The sequence below is a fragment of the Peromyscus maniculatus genome, chromosome 8 (genome assembly GCF_049852395.1).
Source record: "Peromyscus maniculatus bairdii isolate BWxNUB_F1_BW_parent chromosome 8, HU_Pman_BW_mat_3.1, whole genome shotgun sequence".
Classification (NCBI taxonomy): domain Eukaryota; kingdom Metazoa; phylum Chordata; class Mammalia; order Rodentia; family Cricetidae; genus Peromyscus; species Peromyscus maniculatus.
In genome coordinates this window covers 109,180,061-109,188,987 of record NC_134859.1, presented here as the reverse complement: position 1 = coordinate 109,188,987, position 8,927 = coordinate 109,180,061, and positions in this window count along the sequence as shown.

The following is an 8,927-nucleotide window of genomic DNA, read 5'->3' as shown; positions in this document are numbered from 1 at the left end:
ACATCAGGTTTGACCAGCCAAGACCCCCTGAAAGGTCTCCAGTGACACCATGGCCCAGATGATCCAACGTCCAGAATGGTTTCAGGCAACTGGCTCAGATGATACACCCTCATGGACTACTCCATAATCCTAAAAATTTTCTTTGTGTCCCCATAAGATACAGTGACCCCCTCCAGCAGGAAGTAGTAAGAGAAGATACGCCCAAATTCCCAAATATACCAAGCTGGCTTTAAAGATGGAATTGGCTCGCTCCCCCTCTAAACCCAGACATATTGCTTTAAAAAAAATAGTTAAGAGAGTCTTGTGTCCCAAATCAGAAGAGCCCTCTGGTATGGGACAGAGAAAAACCAATATTTTTATTTAAATAAGGTTGATTATCAATACAATCTCTTCCTAAAGAAAAAAAGGGGATAGTTTAGATATGATAGGATGAAAGGGTAGATTAATGAACCTACTTTTAAAGAGTAACAACTTGTTTAAAATGTTTTACATTGCCATAGATTTTAGTTTACTGATACAAATTTAAACTTAATTTTGTTATACTATATATATATTTCTATCCTTGTTTGAGGTATTATGTTTATGTAACTCATTTAAAATTGTAATGGATAATTAAAAAATAAATTAATAATTAGTCATCTATGATAATCATATTTGTAGCCATGTTAGTTAAGTCTTCTAGGTATACATAGATATATTTCAGATAGATAGGTAGTCTTCAAACACTTCAAAGACCTACATAATATGGCATTTAAAATGTTTTGAAAATTTAGACTTTCTGGACAGTGAGACATGTCTGCTCCTGACAGCACCGATTTACTTCAGAGAGGAGGATGGACATCGAAGATACTCCATACGGAGTTTATCTTCACCTTGGCAAAAATAGCTATTTGGGCAAGAAACTGTTCTTGCCTGGACTGCTTGATCGACTGGACATGCAGGACCCATAGGAAGGTAACCACTGAACTTTGCTTGACAAAATGGTCCTTCAGGTTCCTGCTTTGCAGAGGAAACTGCCAGACATTCTACAGGACACACACACACAAAAAAAAGTAAATGAGAGACTCTAGGCCTGTGGGCTAAAGACAGATGCCCCAACTTTACAAGAAAACTTTGGATGACTGTCCAGGCTGTCAGCTGTCTCTGTCTACCCTACAAGACTCCCGAAAGTTGCTTGCATCCTTCTCCCATTTCTCAGATAGTATTATATCCTTCTGAGGTCTTTGATGTGGTTAAAGACTAGATACTTATAATTTCCCTTAGTTATGATAAAAGATAAGTTAGATATAAAACCTTAAACTCACAAATATAAGACAGGATATCTTCTTTAATAACTATAATTCTTGCTTGATAATTGTTTTGTTATATGTAATTTTACTATATTAAAGTTAAAACCTTTTTAAAAAAGAAGAAAAGGGGAAGTGCTGTGGATATCGATATATGTAAATAAACACTGATTAGCCAATAGCCAAACAGGAAGTATAGGCGGGACTAACAGAGAGGAGAATTGAGGAAGGAAAGGGGAGACTGCCTGGAGCCGCTGCCAGGACAAAGAAGATGTAAAGTACCGGTAAGCCACGAGCCACGTGGCAAAGTAAAGATTAATAGAAATGGGCTAAAGATAAGAGTAAGAGCTAGACAATGATAGGCCTGAGCTAATGGCCAAACAGTTTAAATAATGTAAGAGTCTGTGTGTTTATTTCATAAGTGGGCTCTGGGACTGGCAGGACTTGATGGCAGGAGCTGGAGAGATATTCTACAGCCACAGGGGTCATCAACTTTGGCTACAGATATGATTTCTTTAACAAACAGTTCCAGGATGGTCATGTTGACTGACCCTATCCCAAGCCCTGGACAAGGTTTATCACAAGGTGCTTTGTCAGGCCTAGGGCCCCCAGAATCCCTGGCTTCCTAGGGCTGGAAGTCCACAGGCTAATAGACTGTGCTGGTCCTGAGAACTGGATGTGTCCTGTGGTGAAGCCCTCAGAGAAGCTTGGAATGCTGGCAGTGTTGTAGGCAGCCCAAGGACATGGACTCCATGCCTGGGTCATGCTGAAATAGTTGACCCCAGAGTCTTTCTGGCACCACTTAAAACACCAACTGGGTAAAACACAAGCTTTTAAAAGACAACAAATGTGGGAAAGTGTCCCTGGGGCCTGGCAGGCCTCCCATGGAGGCTGTGTAGCACGCAGGAGATGCCCCCACATAGCCTCAGCACAGCTATGGCCTCTGCTCCTGGTACATGTCCAGGCTCCAGAAAACTGCTTGTCGGGACATCTGGGCTGAAAGGAGAATGCTCCTTAGCCAGAGAAACACTGCTCCTTCTCCCAGTCATGCACATAATCAACATGTCCTTTCTAGCATGAGGCTCAAAGGATGCATGGCACCTTCACATCTGGTGTCAGGAAGTGGGGTGAAGGTCAGGAATGTGCTGGGAGAAGAGGCGACAAGATTGCTGATTAACTCCAAGAGCTAGAAGGGAGGAAACGGAAGAGGCTCCCTGTTGATAATTCTTGAAACTGGGCTGTGGGTGACCCTGGGTTACTGTTCTGTGTCTGTGTCAATGCTTGAACTTTTCCATAATAAATGAAATCTTCAGAGCTGGCCCGTGTAGTGCGATAACCCCAGCTCTCAGCTCAGAAAGCTGAGGCAGTAGAATCTTGGGTTCAAGGCCAGCCTGAGTTACTCAAGTGTGAGGTTACACAGCATTCCATATTTGTCTGAGGGCTTCACCAAAGCTGCATAGTAAGCCTGTCTCAATCAGTCAAATGTCAATCAAACAGGAGCTTCTTTTGGGATACCAACCCCTTTGGAGCTTTTGCCAGCTGGCTCTACTGCCCTGCTGTTTCAGAGCAGGGTAGGGATTGACCCCACTCACCTGTGTGCCTGGCATCATTCGGGGGCTGGGAAGGGTGGACAAAGGAGAAGGGACACTGGACAGTGCCTAATAATGACTCAGATGGAGGTGGAGTCACAGTAGGCTCTGGAATCCCCCAGAAATGCCTTTCCAACATTTGGAAACTGGATTCAGAGTGGGGATTTTATGACCTACATGTGCCTGAAGTTCACCATTTATTCTTCTTTTCTGAGTCTCTAGCCAGGCAACATGGGGGACTGATGTGGAGGAATGGGACCAAATTGACCCACAGCATGGGGAAAAGCATTGCCTTTCGTGGATGCTGGTTTCTTGTCAGTTCAGACTCCAAGCTGCGTTTCACTGTAGAGTCAACCCCACCCATCAATACGGGTCTGTCTGTTTCTTAGGTGATGGGGTGGTGGTGGTCATGGTGGTGGTGGTCATGGTGGTAGTGAAGGCGTTGGTTCAATGATTGACAAAGAATAAGCCCATTCAGTAATTCATACCAGCATTGGTGGTGGTGGTGGGGCATTGCATTTGGGGAGACTGAGATGGAGGAAAGTCTTGAGGCCTGTGTTGTGTTGGCCTCTGCACATGCACTGGGAGTTGGGTCTCTGTTTTAGCTCTAGGGTCTGGCATTGGAGGAAGAGAAGCTACAGGAGCTGGAGGCCCTTAGAAGCCTCTCACCACGCTAAGGGCTGGCAAACACCTACTCTGCCTGGCGACTGTCAGGACTAAGAGGAACCTACTATGGAAGTCGGGATAGCACAGCTGGTTGTGGAAACTTCAGAGTGCCAGGAGAGCAAGTGACATGGAGATGGGGATGTCACCAGCAGTGGGGAACACAGCTCAACACTGCGAGCTACATCCTGAAGAGTTCCCCTTCTACCACGCCTCGGGAGCTTCTACTTAGAAGTGACATTTTTTTTCTCATACAGGGTCTCACTATGTATCCCTGGTTGGTCTGGACCTCTATATGTACACCAGGCTGGCCTCCAACTCTCAGGGATCCTTCTGCCTCTGCCTTCCAAGTGCTGGCATTAAAGATAGGTGCCACCACACCTGGGCTTCTCTCACAGTCTGTTTATGAAGAAGTTTATTTATAAAGTAAAAAAGGAAAGTATACTTCAGAGAGCATGGGGTAGGTTGTTCTAAAATATGGCCAGTACCTCATTGTGTTCTATTATGCATTTTTTAGAAAATTGCTTTCAAAGGTGTTATTTATTCATGAAAAAGAATGAGAGCATATAAAAATGCTAAGAACTGCCACATGAGTGTAAGAGGAAAATCCCAGTATTCACAAACTTCATTTACAATGGCCCATTAACCACACTGGTTTAAAGAAAACATAAAGTTTATGCCTACTGGCATATTACAAGTGGATTTCAACTCACTGATGTATCAATCTAACACAAATTAGAATGAAAGGAAAAACTACAAACTGATTTAATAAAAATATATACTTTCTCAGTTAGGAGGTGGTGATGCAAGCCTTTAATCCCAGTACTTGGGAGGCAAAAGCAGACAGATTTGAGTTCTAGGGCAACCTGGTCTACAGAGTGAGTTCTAGGACAGCCAGGGCTACACAAAGAGACCTTGTCATGAAAAACAAAAACATAACTGCTTTGCTGTATTTTACAACAGCAAAGATTGTTTTAAAATCTCTTGATAATTTCATATATATACGTACACACACACATATACATTCACGCATTCATTCATACATACGTACATACATAAGGTTTGCGTCATTTTTACCCTCTCTTATTCCTTCCCACTTAATGCTGAGCCCCTCCTTCCAAACAAGCCACCTCTTATTTTTCGGTCTCTTGTTTGTTAATCGGGGCTGCTTACATGAGCATGGGTAGGGTTTTTTGTTTTTTTCACTGGAGCATGGGAACTTACAAATGACTGAACCACTGAGGAAAACTGCCCTCCCCCATCAACCACTATCTGTCAATGGCTCCTTGGGGAGGGATGTATCCTCATGAGCCCCTCCCCCATCTACAACAGAATGTTGACGGTCCAACTTTACCTAGGACACTCATAGATAATCATGTCTGCTGAGCTAAGGAGTGCAACAGTCATGTCACATCGAAAGACAGCTCTTCATTGCACTCTTCCCCATCCTCTGGATCTTAACTTTCTTTCTACTCCCTCATCTGCAGTGGTTTTCTGAGCCTTTGAGGAGGTGATACTGATGTCCTGTTAGGACAGAGCAAACAGCAGTCATTCATTCCCAGGGCACACAGCAGTCATTCATTCCCAGGGCACACAGCAGTCATTCATTCCCAGGGCACACAGCAGTCATTCATTCCCAGCACTCTGACCAGTTGTGAGTCTGACTGTTGCCCATTGCAATGAGAAGCTTCTCGGAACAAGGCTCAAAGCAACACAGTATGGATATAAACTTAAATATCTTAAAGGTGCTTAGATAACATGCACATTTAGCAAAACAACAGTAGTAGGTCCCTCCATGGAATTTGTGACCTCCCCTGCCAGAGGCTTTTGACCAGATTTATGATATTAGACATGGTTTCTCTCCGGTGAAATGTACCTCAAATCCAACCAGAAAGTAGCTGGTTACCTCCATAACACTCACGCCACTACTATATCATTGGGTATATCTTAACTGGTAGGTCTGTATTGTAGCTTGTAGGGTACATTGCATAAGATTGTTGCTGATTTCTCTCTCCAAGAAACCTGTATAGCACCCTCCAGCACTATGAAAGCTAGACAGTAGAGAGAAAACTTCCAGATCAGTTACAACTTGATGTTTATATGTCCTACAAAGCATGTTGTGTCTTTAACATCTTGTTCTGGTATGAAACCAAGAGCAATGTCAATAGACTGTGACTCTCTGACCAACTCATATAAGGGTATCCAATACCTAAAAACATTTTTTTGAGCAGTATTTCTGGGGTTTAAACCTAGGCCGTCATGCATACTAGGAAAGCAGTGACTTGCATCCCCAGGATTCTAGACCCCACACTGAAGAAAAGAATTTCAGGACTAGTCAGTATGAAGCAGAATTTGCAAGTTTACCGATTAGGATAAAAGACAGACCTGCTGAACACAGTGACATGCCAATAATCCCATCACTTAGGAGGCTGAGGAGGAGTGCTGTTATACACTCAAGCCCAGCCTGGACCTCACAGTGAGTCCCTGAGTCCCAAAGCTGGAACTGCCCCGGTTTCCTTTAGACATGGGCCCCTGACAGGCATCTGTACCTGCTCTGTAGGGCGTGCTCACTGTGTTCCTTTTTTGTGCATTTTGTTCTTCTGGGCAGGTGGCCAAGGGGTAGCAGACCCGGTCCCTCCTCCCGTGTTTTCCCTCCTGTGGCCTTCCTGAGGTCACATCCGGTTCTACTCACCTACTGTTAGGAGGAAGTTCTGGGCAGTGACTCTGAGGAGCAGCCTTCACCCAGGGCTGGCTCCAGGACCTTCACTACCATTGTCAGTGTAGAATTCCTCCCATTTGTCATTTTCAGAGAAGGCGGACGTGTGCGCCTTTGTCCCGGGGACTGCCAAAGCCATTTTATTTCATTAGGTGTCTCCAAGGTCCTTCTTTCTGATGAGGGGAGCCTGCTTGATGGCCACAGCACACACAGCACACTTGCACACATACACATTCCCTTTTCCACAGTTCACGTGACTTGGCACATGCTAATCCGTACCCCTTTGGTTGTGCAATGCACACTGGCATATATGCACACCAGTATGCATAAAGGCCCAGGAGCTTATCAAGAACAGCCATCTCCCCATAGGCACTGGTCAGAGAGCTTCAGCACACAAACCCCAATGCACAGCGGCCCTGGCCTCTCAGGCAGAACTGAGATATCTACTGGTGACTAACACACAGCACCAGCCCTGGAATGCCCTGTCACCGACCCCAGACTCTCTGTCCCTTTATTTCCTGCCTGCCCTTCTCTCTGACCAATAATCTACTTTTTTTTTATTTGTTTTGTTTTGTTTTGTTTTGTTTTGTTTTGTTTTGTTTTGTTTTGTTTTGTTTTTCGAGACAGGGCTTTAGTGCCTGTGCTGGATCTCGCTTTGTAGACCAGGCTGGCCTTGAACTCACAGAGATTTGCCTGGCTCTGCCTCCCGAGTGCTGAGACTAAAGGCATGAGCCACTGCCACCCAGCCAATAATCTACTTCTTGTAGATGTGGGATGGGAGATTCAGCCCATCCAAGTCTCAAAGTGTCTTTTGATCCCTGCCTCTTTGCTATTTCATGTGAGTTATAGACCTACTTTTGCTTTTCTAGCTAGTTGGTTGGCCTCAGGGATTCCATCTTTGCCTCTCAAACACTGGGTTACAGATGGGCTGTCCATATCCTGTGTGGGTGCTGAGTAGTATTCAAACCCTAGACCTCACATTCATGGCAAACATACTACCCATTTAACCACTTCCCCAGTTCCCTAAAACCACTTTTTCTGACTTAACAAGTAGTTGTCCTATGAAAGCCGCTGAATTTTTATTAATTTGGGGATAATGGTTGTCTGTGGGTCTTCAACTGAGGTTGGTAGAAATGCACCACGTCCATGATGGGGACATGGCTACAGAGCCCCTGGGCAGCTCTGCCACCTCCCACTTCCTTGAAGTTGTGAACTACCCAACATGGGTGCTGGGAAATGAACTAGAGCAGCATGTGCCATTAACTGTTTAGCCATCCCTTCAAACACATTTCAAAGGGAACAGAAATCTTGCTTATGACCCTAAAATGTCTCAGCAGATAGTAGGCAGCCCAGCCTCAGTGACTGGAATTTAAGGTAACTTGGCTTCCTTGATGCAGTAACCCTGGGAAAGTGTTCACCCTAGGGAGGAAAAGCAGGGGGCCCCAGGGGATGAAGGTAGATGGAGGGCTGGACCAGAGAGTGCTTGAGCTCTTGAGGATCCAGACTTGCTCAGGCTGTGGCACAGCAGAGGCAGGTGGAACCCTAGCACATCTGGGTGACCCGAGTCAAGGGCACCAAAGCAGAGAAGAGTAGCATGGTGTTTCAGAAGCTCCAGCTTTTCAAACATTGTCCAAAGTGGTTCCCAACATCACCAGTCACCAAAGCTGCTCTGGTAAAGGACAAACAAAAGGGATAAACAAGTGTGAATGTCCATCATGAGAACAAAGTCCCTGATTGGACGTTGATGCAAAGAGGAGACGCCAGGCTAGCTAGGCACTTACACTGCACATGCCAGAGAGTGCCCCTTCCTTTAGGAGGCAGGTACTCTGTGGCCAAAGAGCTAGGGTGGAGTCACAGAAAGCTCTGCTGCCTCTGTCCCTCACTCCCCAACTCAAGGGTCTAACATTCTCAAGCTCTAGACTGGTAGGGAGTGGGAGCTAGCATGAATTCATCTCTTGTGGCCCTAAAACAAACCATCTCCCACCTACCCAGGGTCCCAGGAGAAGTGGGGCTTGTGAGCTAGCAATGAAGCAGGTACAGTGTGGATGTCTCAATGTTAGTAAGCCCCTGGGAATATGAGGCTTCCAGGCTGTACTTGTGAGGGTACCCTGAGGCTGAGCAAAGGTGAAGCACTCCTGAACAGCCCTGGGATTCCTTTGAGTGTTAGCTGGAGCTCTCTACCCTGTGTCCAGCATCCATGGTTATCGCAGGGATGCTGACCTTGTTGAACAGGGTCCCACCACTTGCTAGCTACATGTGGCTTTCTATAGACATTTTTTTTCCAAGGCAGAGCCTGGTGGCAGCCTGGAGCACCCTGCTCAGGGACCTATGGGGAAGTTTATCTTGTCAGTATGACAGCTCCCTGGCCTAACTCCTGAGCAAGCTGGCTCAGATCTGCCAACATCGATCTGAGTGGTGAATGGTACTCTCCTCAGATGACCTGTGTCCCCATCTGTGGTCTGTACACCCAGAACTTCACCCTCGGACAGAGCAAACCCCAGGTTCTCCACTCCTAATTCAAGGAAGTGGGCTGTGGACATCCATCAGCCCAACCCTGGTTCCCAGAACGGTCCAGCAGCTCCTTGAAAGTGGGATATAAATACAAGTCATGAAATGGGACCCTCAGGACACAAGTGGATGGAGGAATCTGGGTGATGGGACTGATTCAGCACT